Raw genomic sequence first — 15,224 nt, forward strand, 5'->3', positions numbered from 1 at the left:
TTATAGGCAGGCTGGGCCGAAGGCGGGGGATGAAGTCCCAGGAGCAGCCTATCAGCGTCCGCCTGATCTGCATGTCTCCACCCGGCAAGTGTAGTGCGGCGAACGGCTCCCTCCGGGAATGTGCTGCTTATGGCGTAGGGAGCATGGGCACAGGAACTGCGCATGCTCAGTAACCGCTGCTGAAGCCCTGTCATTAGTGGAAGATTCTGCTGCCTGCTTTTTACAGGGGCTAAAAAGGGGCAAATCGGAGGAGGGGAATGGCCAGGGACTGCGCAGGGGGGCGAAAAAAGACCCGCCCCTGCCTATGGCCGGGGGCACGGAGGGATAAAGGAGCGATGCGGCGGGACGTTAGCCGGTTGTGGAGGGGAGTTGCGCTGTGGGTGGCGCGCGGGGCGGACGAGGAGGGGCTGGAGAGCAGGTGTAGGGAGCGGGTGTCGCGCCCCACAGGCTCCAGCCAGGATCTGTGTCCCCGCCCGAGGGACAAACCTTCACGTCTTACAATGTTGTAACCCTGCTTCGCAGAGTAACGCGGATACACAACACACCCTGACTCAGCATGAAGCAGGTGATGGCTCGGGACGGGTCAGGCTCAAGGCTTTGTCCCGTCCCCCGCCTAGACTCCTGAAGGACGTAAGCAGGCAGCACTTTAACAACCTGTCTCGTGTATTGATTGCTGGTTTCCCCCGCTTGAAAACCTACTGGCGTTTGAGGTTAGGAAGCCTTTGCTGTAACTCACATTTATTAAGAGGGGACACTAATATTAAGTAACAAGGTAAAGGAAGAGAAAAAGGAAAAAGTTCTGCTACTATGCTGATATATATATATATATAAATATGTAAGTCAGATCTCATGAGTCCAGTATTGCCAACCCCAACACAATCATGAGATTGGTTTAGAAAAATCATCAATTAAAAAAAAAGTTGGGTTCTTATTTTCCTTTGGGGTTTTAAGCCTTTAGGGTTCTCAAGGTTTTCTGAACCACGAGGTCTAAAAATTTACTTTAAAAATCAAGCTGAGATCACGTAATCACATGACTCAAGAAATTGGGACTTAAGAGAAAACACCAAATGTAAGACCCATGCTAAAATCACAAGGGTTGGCAGTACCGTGAGTCCGAGCTTTCAAAGTGCATATATAGTCAAAGCTCCTCTGGAGTATGAAGCAGGGGACCAACAAAAAATTGGTTGCTTAACACAGTTGCTGTAATTGTCTAATAAATATGGAGCAGAACTGTACTCAGTACATTCACAGATAGTTGAGGTCAATGGTTTTCAAACTTTTTTTCTGGAGACCCAGTTGAAGAAAATTGTTGATGCCTGTGACCCAATGGAGCTGGGGATGAGGGGTTTGGGGTGTGGGAGGGACTCAGAGCTGGGGAAGAGGGTGGGGGTGAGGGCTGTGGGTGGGGCTGGAAATGGGTTCAGGGTGTGGGGGGGCTCTGGGCTGGGGCAGGGGACTGGGGTGTAGGAGGGGGTCAGAGCTCTGGGCTGGGGGTGCAGGCTCGAGGGTGTGGCCAGGGATGAGGGGTTTGGAGTGCAGGAGGGACTCTGGGTTTGGGGGGGGCTCAAGGCTGTGGCAGGGGGTTGGGGTGCAGGAGGGGGTCACAGCTCTGGGCTGGGGGTGCAGGCTCTGGGGTGGGAACGGGAATGAGGGGTTTGGGGTGCAGGAAGAGGTTCTGGGTTTGCGGGGGCTCAGGGCTGTGGCAGGGGATTGGGGTGTGGGGTTGGGCAGGCGGATTTACCTCTGGTGGCTCCCGGTCAGTGGCGCAGCCGCCGTGCAGAGGGAGGCAGGCTTCCCGGTTGTCCTGGCACCATGGCCTGCGCTGCGCCTGAAGCGGCCAGCAGCAGGTCCAGCTCCTAGGTGGAGGTGCACAAGCAGCTCTGTATGGCTCTCACCCACAGGCACCGCCCTCCCCAGTTCCCATTGGCCAATGGGAGTTCGGAGCCAATGCTCGGGGCGGGGGAAGTGTGCAGAGCCCTGTGGTTCCCCTGCCTAGAAGCCGGACCCACTGCTGGCCACTTCTGGGGAGCAGCGCGGTATCAGAGCAGGTAGGCACTAGCCTGCCTTAGCTGGGCAGCATCACTAACGGGACTTTTAACGTCCCGGTCAGCAGTGCTGACCAGAGCAACCCAGTATCTTACCTGCCGTGAGTCCGTGACCCAATCCCAACTTTGAAAAACACTGGTTTAGGGGGATATTTTAAGACCAGAGATAGCCCAGTAAAGATGGTCTCTACTACAGGTTTCGCTGTACTTCTTTCCGTACTATATGGGCAACCTGAAGCATTCACCGTGAGCAGAAATTACAGAAACAAATAATTTTGTAGACTTTTTAAATGGTAGATATTTAAATAAACATTTACAATATGCAGTTTTTCTGGCTAGGATGTCATGCAAATGTTTTACAGTTCATGGTGATTGCTCCTGATGGCACCATGTGGGAGATTTATCTTCCCGTTGTAGAGCAGCAGTTTTCAAACTGTGGGATGGGACCCGAAAATGGGTCATGACCCCAAATGTGTCATGACCCCATTTTAATGGGGTCACCAGAGCTGGCGTTAGACTTGCTGGGACCCAGGGCCAAAGCCCAAGCACCACAGGACTGTGGGATCAAGCTTTGTCTTCAGCCCTGGGTAGCGGGGCTCAGGCTTCGGCTTCAGCCCGGGGCGGCGGGGTTCAAGCTACAGGCCCCTCCTGGGGCTGACACCCTTGGGCTTCGACCTCCCCCTGCCCAGGGCAGCAGGACTGGCGGGGGGACTTGGGCTTTGGCCCCCCACCTGAGCCGCGGTGCTCGGGCAGGTTTGAGCTTGGGTGGGTTCAGGCTTTGGTCCCCCCTCCTGTGGACATGTAGTAATTTTTGTCATCAGAATGGGGTTGTGGTGCAATGAAGTTTGAGAACCCCTGTGCATTGCAAAATTGGCCTGGTGAATTTATGGGAGAGGGTTTTCTTCCCCAGAAATATTAGGTACACCTCTACCCCGATATAACGCTGTCCTCGGGAGCCAAAAAATCTTACCGCGTTATAGGTGAAACCACGTTATATCGAACTTGCTTTGATCCGCCAGAGTGCACAGCCCCCCCTTCCCTAAGCGCTGCTTTACCATGTTATATCCAAATTCGTGTTATATCGGGTCATGTTATATCGGGGTAGAGGTGTATATAGGTCATTGCTGGAGGCAAGATACCAAACTCTATGGACCAGTAATCCATTCTGGTATGGTCACGCCTGTGATCCTGTTCAAAGTATTTCTCTATTAAAGACGTGGCTACATTTTTTATCAATGAATCACAGTTTATTCTTTGTATAAAAAGAACACTCGCCTTGGAAAAAGTAATACACCTGCACATAAAAAAGGACTACAATTACTATTTTTATGGGGATATTGTACATCCTGAAATTAGTTTAGTAGTTTTCCCACAGTGTTTACTAACTAGAAAATGCACCAAATCTTTCTCTCAGGTTGGGCTCAAAGGCAGAGGAAGTTTTGGGAATGCCCATATTACAAAGCCTAAGTGCCTTCATTGTACTGTACTTCATCAGCTGGTAAAATTTCTTTGTTACTATTATGATATATTAAATAAATATATATAAAAAAATAACCAATATTTAGTTGATGATTAGGCCTATTTACTAAAGGCTTGATTCTGCATCCTTTACTCACAAAGAATAGTACTTTACTCTTTGAGTAGTCCCATTGATTTCATGGGGAGTACCTGTGGAGTAAGACATTACTCAAGAGATATTAAACCTTGTGCTTCAGTGTTTAAACCAATCTCTAGCTATATGACGCCAGGTGAGACCTGTGTGAAAGGCAGATTATCCCATATCTGGTTTCTAACACTCTCACCTCTGCAGCATCTAATTCTGACCACTGTCAGAGAGAGGATACTGTCCTCAAAGGAGGGTGGTTCTGATCTAGTATTCAATGTTTCTGTGTTTGAGAGGCAGAACTGAGCCCTAAATATTTTTCTATTAAATTGCTATGATCTTTCAAATACATTTGATGCCAATGAACCAGGTCAGGAAAACACTACTAAACCAGAGTTTTGTTCGTGCTTTTTTTCTTTCCTGAGTTTCCCATGATGAAAGCTGGATGAATTAAAATACAAAAACACAAATACAATAAAAATACAATATAAAGAATACAAATAACAAGAATGACTCCATACACATTACAAATGGTGCATTATATTGTAAGATTGAAAACAATATCCTTGTTGTTTCTTCTGCACCTTTACTGCACAGATGACCCCCCCCCCCAGTTTTGTGGTAGAGTATGAAATTTGGATTCAGAAAGCCTAGTTTCTGTTCCTGGATCATGTGTCTGTATTTACCGGGGCCCAGAGCCAGTGCAGAGATATAGGCCCTCCTTGCAGTTGGCCCCGCCTCCCACAGATCACCTGGCATATGTATATTTATGAGCAAACTCCACCCTCCAAATTAATAATCCAGATATTTCCTCCCCTTTACTCCATCATGTGGGTTTTCCCATAGGAAGGGTTGATTGGGCCATTTCCTTTTAATTAAACCAAAACTGATACCATCATGTAGATATTTCTTCACATGAAAAAAAAAATCTTTTGGAGTTTCTGTTTAATACCTACATGTAGATTATGCAGAGGAAATTTTAAAATGCTGTCCTTTGTTTTGAAAGCTCTTTTAATTCTACAAAGCTTTCTCCGAACAGGCACAGGAATAAACACAAATAAACTGTAGACACATTATAATCTTCCTAGATAAATTGTTTATTGGATCAACAGTTCTAAAAGCTCTCAGGCTTTATTTAACAAACAGATAAAGTTGTTTTCTCAGTTATAGCCTAAGTGAAGAAATGCAACTGTTGAAATGGTTTTGGATTTTTAAACTACAGATTAATAACTAAAACAATTTGCAGTTCACACACAATAGAAAGGACTTCTCCAATGAGCAGAAGATATAAAATACACTGTGGCATATCCAAACTGTCTCCAATTAACAGTTTGTTGTAACAATAACATTGCAAAGGTGCAAAAGGAGAAAGTGTTTTAATTATTAGTATGTGTGTAATTGTAACATAAACTAGATTAAAGGGATATTGAAATATATTTCCTGGAAAAATAATAACATAAAAAGTATTTGGGGATAGTATGTGCTTTTGAGCCATTGCCCACATTGGTGGCAGTATCTAGAAGCACTGAGGCTGTAGCAGAGATGCTGCAACCTAGAGCCCTATCTATGCTAGGGAATTTTACAAAATAATTCCCACCAGTTCTACCACTGATTCAGAAGAAGTCTTAGTGTCAGCGTGAGACTTCATGTAGAATAAGATCCTCTGTCCAGATTACTTAAAGATTTTAGTAAGTTTATTTAACATGATGGTAAAAAGCACCAGAGGCTGCTGGAACCCTTTCTGTATTAGGGTTCCCATTCTAATGTGAGTTTTTCTGTGAACTACGCTAGTGTAGACAGAGCTTAGTAGTGCTGGGGAGCTATGAAACTCCTTACTGTGCTGGCCCATGTGCGGAGGCAGTAGTGCTATGGCTCTGTCCTTGTCTAACTTTATGGATTTTGCTATCAGCAGTAAGTCTCCTAGTCCATTGACACCTGGAGCATGAGGACCAAGAATATGCCTAGCCCCTGTATGGGGGAAACAAGAGGGGTGGAAAAGTTCCTCATGCTCACCAGGCCTCCTGCCCAATGTGCTTATTCAGGGCTAGGCACATTCTTCTTATCAACTGTTGCTCTCTAGAACATAATCTGCACACCTCTCTGTTCTTACCTCTTTTCATATCTCACGTCCCTCCATCTACCTTCTTCATATCCTTCTCCCCATCTTACCAATGGGCTTTATTCCATTCAGCCCGTATCCCTGGAGCCTCATCTCTGACTGAGGTCACTATGTCTCTATCTTTTCCTCCCTGAAATACACTTCTGCCAAACAGCTTAGGACCCTACTCAAAGAAGTGTTAACAATAGAGGTAACAGGGGGTGAGTGAAAAACAAAGAAATAAAACTGAACAAAAAATCATGGAACTAGCAAGATGCATGACAAGTTCACAGCTCACTCACCCTCTCTTGCATCCATTTCACCCCCAAACTTTGCTTATGTGTTATCAAGACTCTGCCCCTGCAGCTGACAGCATGGGTAGACCCCTAAACCTGTGCAAATCCCCACTGAAATCAATGGGGCTCTGTGCAGGTACATACTCACATGGATTCAGTTGCAGAATTAAATCAGAATCCAGCAATAGGATTAGTAGAGGTAAAGCTTGTACCATCAGCTGAACGTATATTCCAGGGGTGGCCAAACTGTGGCCCACGAGCCATTTGAGGTTCTTTTACAGTTAAAGTGTGGCTCGCTGAGCCCCCCACATCTGGCCCCATTCTCCATCTACCAGACTTGAGGAGGGTGGAAGTTCGGGACCTCTGCCTTGCAGCAGGGTTGGGGGGCAGGGGATTCTGCCCAGCAGGGACAGGGGCTCTCAGGGCTTCAGCCCCGCCAGACGTGTCTGCTGAGGCTTGGGGCTTCAGCAGGAGTGGGACTGAACAAGCCCCGAGCCCAGCAGGTGCTTCCCACGGGGCAGAAGCCCTGAGCCCCGGCAAGTGTGCCCAGGTTCTCGAACTTCTGAAGATTGTCGTATGCGGCTCCGAGGGTAAATAAGTTTGGCCAACCTTGGTATATTCCCACCTTTTTCTAAAATTAGTCAAAACCGTGTGGTCTTACCGGATCTGTTGTTCCTCCTGGATTCTTAGATGGCAGTGATGACACATTGGACCTTTCATTTATAGTTAGATGGTAGGCTGCAATCATTCTTGTCTAAAACAGACCTTATAATGGGCATATTCAAGTTTGTCACCACCAGGATAGACTACTGTGATACACTCAATAGGAAGACCATTCAGAAGCTTCAACTAGTGCAAAATACAATAGTTTGCCTGAATTGAGTAGACCTCTCCAAACACCTATTAACCCTATACTAATGTGTCTGCACTGGCTCCTTGTTTGCTTCTGTGTGCAGTTCAAGGTGTTGTTGGGTGAAAAGTGTTTAATGATCAGATTGGAGTGAAATTGATTACCTGAGACTGTCTCTAAGTCCTATACTCTTTGTGGCTGTTCATATCAGCTGCAAGGCTCTTGCTGTCAGCTCCCAATACTGTACCTTCCAGGTCCTCCAGCAGGGCTTTCTCAGTTAAAAGTCTTTGATGTTGGAATTCACTCCCTTTGGTCGTCTGCCAAAGCACAGTACTAGCAGTCTTCAGAATATCAGGCAAGTTGCATTTATTTGGTATAGCTTTGGGTTGATTTTCCTTTCTGTTAAAATATGGTTGCTACTATTCTGACTGCTGAAGCAGTGGTTTATATGAATGCTACCACCACGAGTAGCTTTAGTTAATGTGTTTGAAAATGTTGTAAATAAGTGACTAGTTGTGCTGGCAACAGTGCTCTAGAAACCATGAAAATAAATAAAAGAAGGGACAGAAGTAGCAGATGGTACAAAAAATAGAAGTTACAGAATATTCTGGAATGATATCTAAGCATGTAAGATACTGCTTATTAATTTAAAAATACACATTATGAATAAAAAGAACACATTAGTGTCCAGTATAATGTAATGAACAAGGTTTTTCTTTGAAATTTCACAAAATTAAAAAATGGAATATACAAAGGGTGGCATCAGTGACATAAATCTATGTCCATGACAGTGTGTGACAATGGAGGATGCTTCTCTGAGGAAAAAATTATTGCAGGAAAAAGGATTTGGTTGCTATTTGACTACTGATCATATATTCATTCATAAAAAAAGAAGGCACTGTGCATTAAACAGGTGCAATTTAAGATTCTTGTACCAAGCGTAAAAGAGTGATTAAAAAGAGAGTAAAATGTCACATTTTGTTAACAGTAATGAGTGGACATGCCATATACAAACGACAACGATATTTCTGCAAACAGCTCCCTACATCACACTGTAAACATTTACTCTCCAGAGTCTGAAAGTGATTGCTTGAATTGGAACACTATGTTTGGAGGAAGCAATTAAAATCACTCTTCAGCATTCAGTGACAGGCTAGCTGTAATTCAAGCGTATTTTGTTTAGTTTTCTTTACCGCTTACAGCAATTTGTCCCCTCCAGGGCATTACTGTTCCCTATGACTAAGCAATGCAAAATGTTTAATGATCAGGATTTTATTGACTGGATATATTTTGACCTGCAAAGAGAAAACATTGGGATTTATCATTCATTTTCTCCCCATAACTTTTACACACACACACACCTCCAAAAATACATTTTTCTACATGTGTGTCTTAAACAGTTGTTCAGGAGTTTTACTGCAAATGATAACATCAAATACAAGTACAAACCAGACAAGGTTTTTATTACTTTTGGAAAATGCCTTTCTTGGAAATAATGCATTCTACATGCTTGAAGATCACTCAGAAGTTTAAATTAGTGCAGATCATGGCTGCGTGCTTACTCAGCTAGATTCTGATGTTCCCACTTAACCTCCAGTATTACCTTATTCTTACCTTGATTCAGGAAAACACTAAAGGATGTTCTTAACTTTAGGCTCATGTTAAATCCCACTGACTTCATTGAGGCTTAGGCACATGCCTGAAGTTAAGTATGTGCTAAAGAGTTTTTCTGAATAGAGATGGACTGCTGATTTGGGGCCTCTGTACTTAGCCCCATTGGTTTGAATGGAACTTCTTGTAGTGTAAGGGACTACTCGACAGGAACAATGCAGTAAAATCTGGCCTTTAGAGGCGGCTCCTGTTTGGGGCGTAATTCAGCTGTGGTCTTTAGACTGCACTGGCTATCAGTTTGTTTCTGGTCTAATTCAAGGCATGGCTTTTTATTTATAAGGTTGATTTAGGGACTAAAAGTCCAATAAATTTAAATTAAATTAAAATTTAAAGGAACGTCTCAGAAGGCTGTCTCACTACATTTAAAGCCTGTTTGTACTCGTGCACTTTTATGATAAAGAATTTGACTTCATAAGTGCTGTTTGTAAACCAAGTCCCTTTTTCTTACTACTAGCTAAATAGTGAGAGACAACACATAACCCATCATTAATGTTTGTGGTTGAACAGCAGCTCCATACCCTGCATTCCATGGTAACCACTCACATCCCTTTTTATAGGAGCAGTAAAATTTTTCACCAATGATTCAAGCACAGCATAAAGCAACAGAGAAGTAAATAAGCTTGTATAGAATTACTAAAGGAAACAATAGGAGTACTTGTGGCACCTTAGAGACCAACAAATTTTTTTGAACATAAGCATGAGCATCCGAAGAAGTGGGCTGTAGCCCACGAAAGCTTATGCTCAAATAAATGTGTTAGTCTCTAGGGTGCCACAAGTACTCCTGTTCTTTTTGCGGATACAGACTAACACGGCTGCTACTCTAAAGGAAACAATGATATGTCAGCAAATATTCATCTTAATTTAACAAAGAATCCTGTGGCACCTTAAAGACTAACAGATGTATTGGAGCATAAGCTTTCGTGGGTGAATACCCGCTTTGTCAGACGCATGTAATGGCTATTTCTGTGCCTATGAGGGTAACAATGTTAACCTCATTTTGGTGGCAGGATGCTCTTACAGGTATCAGACAACAGCAGCTTCAGTGCTGGTATCATTGGCACTGATTTTGCAAGCTGCTCAATGTGGGTGAAACCATGTGTTCATTCAGAACCCCACTGAAGGTGATGGGGCTCCCCAGAAGTGCAGCTTGCAAGATTAAGGCCTTAGGTCTTCACAGCATACAACTTCAGCAAGGCAGGTTCTGGAACTGCTTGATGTTATGTTAGTTTATGGGTGTGAATATGTCAGAAATAGTCTCTTTCTAGTCTCTGACTTTGTAAGAGACCAGACCATGTTCTGTATTTGATGGTGACTGGTGATCATCTGTGCTGTACAGCTTCTCATCTTCCTCTGGACTGAGCTGTGGCTGTCAGCCTTGCTTCAGGTCTGCTCAGTCATGTTATCTCTGCTTGTTTTTTTCTAGGGTCTAGTCAGTCATGTCATCTCAAGAATTAAACCCCCTCTCTACTCTCCACTCCTTCCTTCGCTTGGGGCATCATTATTTGTAATCCTTTAGAGACAGGGGTGGTTCCACTAATATAGCCAATCTACTCATTAGCTCTTTCTCTATATTACTGAGTTCTCAGTTCTCATACTTAGCTGCCCGAGTCTTCAAAGAGCACTTCACAGTTTTGCACATCAGTATCTGCCTGCCACTCTTCCAGCTCTGACTGTGGCTGACTTCATTAAAGCTAGCAGACGGTAAATGGCTATTTGTTGTTTCAGTCTTTATCTCTCTGACTTTGAATTTCTCACTCTTAAAAATAAAAAATACTATGTCAATTATAAATACTGCTGCTATCAAATATGTTGTCTGTCTTTAGGCTATTTTCATTAAGTATTAACAAGATTTAGGAAGATAACTAACAGGTTGTATATTTAGGAAGGAGCTTTTGTTTGCAAGCTTCTTCTACAAAAGAATGCAAGTTAATACTTTTGTGTTACTATTGCAATTCATCTAAAAAAAGAATAATAAAATTACTGTAAAGAGGGAAGCAATGGCTATTCCTTTCCCATTCTAATTACCTGTCAGTTAGTGATATCTGTGGCCTAGATGGTGCTTATAAGGACAGTCCATGTTAAAAAGGCAATGCATAGCAGTGTCATCCCAGAGGCATCCTGGGGAGTTGGCTGGAGTGTCCCTGTGTGCTGGTGATCTCCAGCTGCCAGAATAGCCTCCAAAGTCTTTTGGCAGCTGGCACAATTTAGAACTGCCTCTGAGCCACTCCATTCTGTACCAGGAGACCAGCCTTGCTGGCTAAAACCCCATTTGTTTTCCCCTTCAGCACTGTGACAAGCACAGTTCTGCAAAATGGAGAATCTGGTTTACAAGAATTGTAGTTTTCAGTGATTCAGTGTATTATGTACAAATCTACTCACTACCTATAGTACAAAAAAAACCCACAAATATGACTAATGGCTTCCTGCTTCCTTGCCATAAGACTTATCCACCCTATCATTAGGGTAGATGCAAATAGGAGGCCTGAGCGATGATCCTAACCTGCATAGCTAGACAAGGTAAAACGTTTGATGGAATAATTAATGTATGTGATGCTGTTTAATCATTCATTTAGGAAGACTACATTTAAGCACAAGTACCCACCAAGGATTCCAAAAGAAGAGGTGACAGTGAAAGCTTTGTAATTTGTAGAACTGGATCTTTCTTAAGCTGTGGTCTATGGACCAGCCCTTCCTGGTGAGCTGCAAAATGAATTGTTTACACTCAGTAAAGAATTGGGGTGCTTGAAGAGGAAATGGTCTATGATAATTATCTTTCTTTCATGGAGAGGTCCATACAATGAAAAAGCACCTGTTTACAGTGTTTTATGATTATAGACTAGTCTTGTAAAAAAAAAATCTAGCAAATTATCTAGTCCATCTTCCAAGTCTATACATCAGGACAAGGCGGATTTAATATTTCCTGGACCATCCTTTAAAAATGGCCTGGCCACTTTCACCCCTCAGTGAGCTGGATTTTTGAATTGGCACATGGCCCAGGGATTAAAATAGCTAGTTTTGTCAATCAGAATACCTGAATTCTTTTCTTTGATCCTGGATTTTCGTGAAACTTCCCAAACTAGTATGACAATGTGTTCTGAGAGACTTAGCATTCAGTGCGATGGGTACTTGACTTTCAATCAGACTTAGGCTCTTCTGAAGTCCTTTTGAAAATGGGATTTAGCCATTTAAGTTACATAAATGTTGCAATGCTGAGCAAAGCAACACATAAATATCTTTAAAAATATGGACAAAAGTCCAGATACAGATGACAAGTTACATTTGTTTGTTTTTTTATTTCTGGAGAATCCTATGTTGCCAGTGTTAGGAAATATCGTAACATCTTGCCTGGTATGATAGGAGGAAAACCTTAGGATCTAAAGTTCTATGTCGCCCACAAGTTGGAATGAATAGTTGTGTATTAGCAACATTCTTACAGAATGTGTCCATGGTTCTACCCTAGTGTAAGATCAGAATCAGATCAATGGACTTTACATTGAGACCCAGTCCTGCTCCTATTAAAATCAATGGTTGGTTTGCTACTGACTTTTATTGGGGCTGAAGCAGGACCTTGCTTTACTGTAAGTGTAATTTATTTCCATTGCTTTTTTGGATGAGTTTTTAAAACAAAGACTCCTCTACATCTATGGGCTGTTTACTAATTATGGTTCCAATCCTGCAAACACTTTTGCACATGCATAATTTTACATTCGGAATAGTCTTGTATTGAAAGTATGTGCATGTGCCCAAGTGTTTGCAGCCTCAGAGTCTATACCTATGCTAAATAGATGTGGGAAAGCCAAAAAATGTGACATTATATAGGATAAACAAGTAGAGAGTGTTTATCAGATGAAATCGCAACCAGATATGTCAGATAGGTCACAGGCATTGTTGTGAGGTATTTAACCTCAAGCAAACTAAAGGTTCAACGCAACATATAATTATAAAGGAAAATATTTATACAACTGATTCTCTTAACTTTAATTCCTGTTTACAGACTATTAAAACCCATTGTGAGGAATGAAGCTTTATTATTCATCGTTTCCCACTTTCTCCTCCAGTTCGATCAGGTCTGTTACCATCAATGATAGATTCTATACCTGCTGTCTTGAAAGAAATGTTTAGTTTACTCCACTACCTATCACTAATTTCAAAATGATGGTTTCAATATGTTGCTTAGTGGCTGCAAATCATACAGAGTCTGCTAAAGAAATATCTCCTATATTCTACAGATATTGAAGTTGTTATACGTCACTACATATTTAATTATATAATCAGTTGTGCTTCTATAGCACCATTACCCAAGAACCTCAGAGCACTTTGCAAACATTACTGTTCTAAGCTTCACAACACGCTTTTGAGCTAGGCATTATACCTATGCTTCAGGTGGGGAAATTGAGGTTCAGAGGAATTAAGTGACTTGCCCAATATTACATGAGGCTGTACAAACCATTCTAAGTCCGGGTTGAAATGGATTCATTTGTTTCACAATTGGTTTGCTTGGTGCAACACACTGAATCTCAAAAAGGAAAGTGTTTTGAGTGTTTCACTCACTAATTCATGTTGTTGAATTCAGTCTTCTGTGTGTTTGGTCAGGAAGTTCAGTTTAATTAGTAAATCATTTAATTATGCTCTGATATATCAACTTAAACAATACATTATGTATTACAGTAGATTTATTACTAATACTGAAATACACTGGCCAAGGACAGAACCCTGGGGAGCAGAAACCTGGAAGAGGAGAAGGAAGAGTATCTACTGAAGGAAATGCTAAAGGAGCAATCAGCAAAGCTACCGTCATAGAACCCTCAAGGAACACACAGTCTCAGTGAGAAGTGGTTAGGTTTATAGTGGCAAAAGCAGTGGAAAGATGGAGAATGAACATGGAGACAAGACCTTTACATCTGGGGAGGAAGATATAATTAGAGTTTTTGCCAGGGTGATTTCAGTGGAGTGGAGTGGGCAGAAATCAAACTGGAAGGAAATGAGGACGGAGTTGGAGAAGAGAAAGTTAAGACACTGCTTAGAAAGAGGTGTGGTTTAGTGACTTAGCAGAGAGCTGGAAGCCAGGAAGTCTTGAATTCTAAGGCTAGATCTGTCACTGACTCACTGTGTTGCCTTAAGCAAATCTTTTCATCTCTTGCTCTCTCCCTCAGTTTCTCAATCTATAAGCAGTCGATATTTACTTACCCATCTCATAGAGTGTTGTAAATATTAATTAATATTTGTAAAGTGCTTTGAAGATGGTCTAATTTCATGATAATGGCTTTGCAGGTGCCAAGTTGATTTGCTTATTTTTGTCCATCAACAAACAATAAATGCTGTAATACTTATAAAATGTGCACACGACTAATCTATGTCAAAACTATTATCCCTTTTCTCCACTGCCTTGTTTCACCTTGCTGTCTTGTCTTTAACTAAGCCCCAATCCTGCTCATACTTATGTATATAAGACTATTTATATGCTTAAAGTTAACCACATGCATAACTGTCTGTATGATCGGACGTAAGATGGTAAATGCTATGGAGGAGGAGTAATTGTTTACTGCATGTCTGTACTTGGGGCCTCCTCTTGGTTGAAGCTTCTACGCATTACTCTAATACAAATAATAATGAGTGAGTGATTGAGTAGTGAATGAGTAAGAAAGTGCTACTATAAATGTATTTTGTTGTAAGCTCTTTGGGGCATGGACCATCTTTTTGTTCTGTGTTTGCATGGCACCTAGCACAATGAGGTCCTGCTCAGTGCCTGGGACTTGTGTGGTACTGCAGTATTATTATTACTATTTTATTTATAATGTTTTTGTACTTATGCATTTATTATTTTAGCTCATATCGGAAGCCTAGGGCCTTGTGGTACAGTATGGCAGTGTTGTTTACTTGCTTAGAATTAGGCCAGAGTTGAGCTAGTATGGAATTACTTATCTTCCCTTGTGATGCTTCTATTTTAGGCTGAGGTAATTCAGGAAAGCAAAATAGTGTAGTTAGCTACACCATCTGTGTCCTGTAGATAGCTAGACAACGTCAGCCTTGGGTTACGCCCAATTTAACAAGACTACTCATTGTAAGAGCATAGTCTCATCTTGATATGTCAGGATTTACCCATATAACTGTGCAATCACACAACTCGATAGCGAGTCCATAATTCTGAATAGCTGAATAAAGACAGTACTCACTGCAAGCAGTTCACAGTTATCTGTAGCCTGAAATTTGTTCACGATCCACTCGGCAAAAAACTCTGAATAGCAAACAAGTTTGTAAGAGCTATGAACTGTTTGTAGACAAAGCGAAAAAAAGAGCTAATAATTTTACCAGCTCTGATAGTCAATTAAATATGCTTGCATACATAAAATCACAGAATCTTAGAGTTAAGTCCAGATGGGACAACGAGATCCCCTTCTGCACATTATAGGACACTAAACCCCACCCAGTTATCCTTGTACTGAGCCCAATAACCCAGATTAGATGAAAATATTACAGCCCTCAGGAGACTAAACTATTGTGTGCCACACGCAGAGAATAGAAGTGACTGAGGTACACCAGTGCCCGCATGGCCTTTGAAATGGCAGGGAATTGATTTGGTGAGCTATACTCAGATGAACCTATGAATTTATTAATAACCTGACGTGCTACACTAGTCTTCAAAGAATTAACCTAATTTCTG

The 15,224-nt window shown here is 42.1% G+C and overlaps 1 long non-coding RNA gene across 1 annotated transcript; it reads left to right on the forward strand.

Moving 5' to 3' along the window:
- Positions 1–424: 424 nt before the first annotated feature.
- On the forward strand, positions 425–12,614 carry LOC123343356. The gene is made up of 5 exons (XR_006572214.1): positions 425–772; positions 2,242–2,291; positions 3,460–3,543; positions 11,137–11,258; positions 12,558–12,614. It is a non-coding gene; the product is annotated as an uncharacterized LOC123343356 (long non-coding RNA).
- The last annotated feature ends 2,610 nt before the right edge of the window (positions 12,615–15,224 follow it).

This window comes from Mauremys mutica, chromosome 10 (genome assembly GCF_020497125.1).
Source record: "Mauremys mutica isolate MM-2020 ecotype Southern chromosome 10, ASM2049712v1, whole genome shotgun sequence".
In the NCBI taxonomy this organism is placed as follows: domain Eukaryota; kingdom Metazoa; phylum Chordata; order Testudines; family Geoemydidae; genus Mauremys; species Mauremys mutica.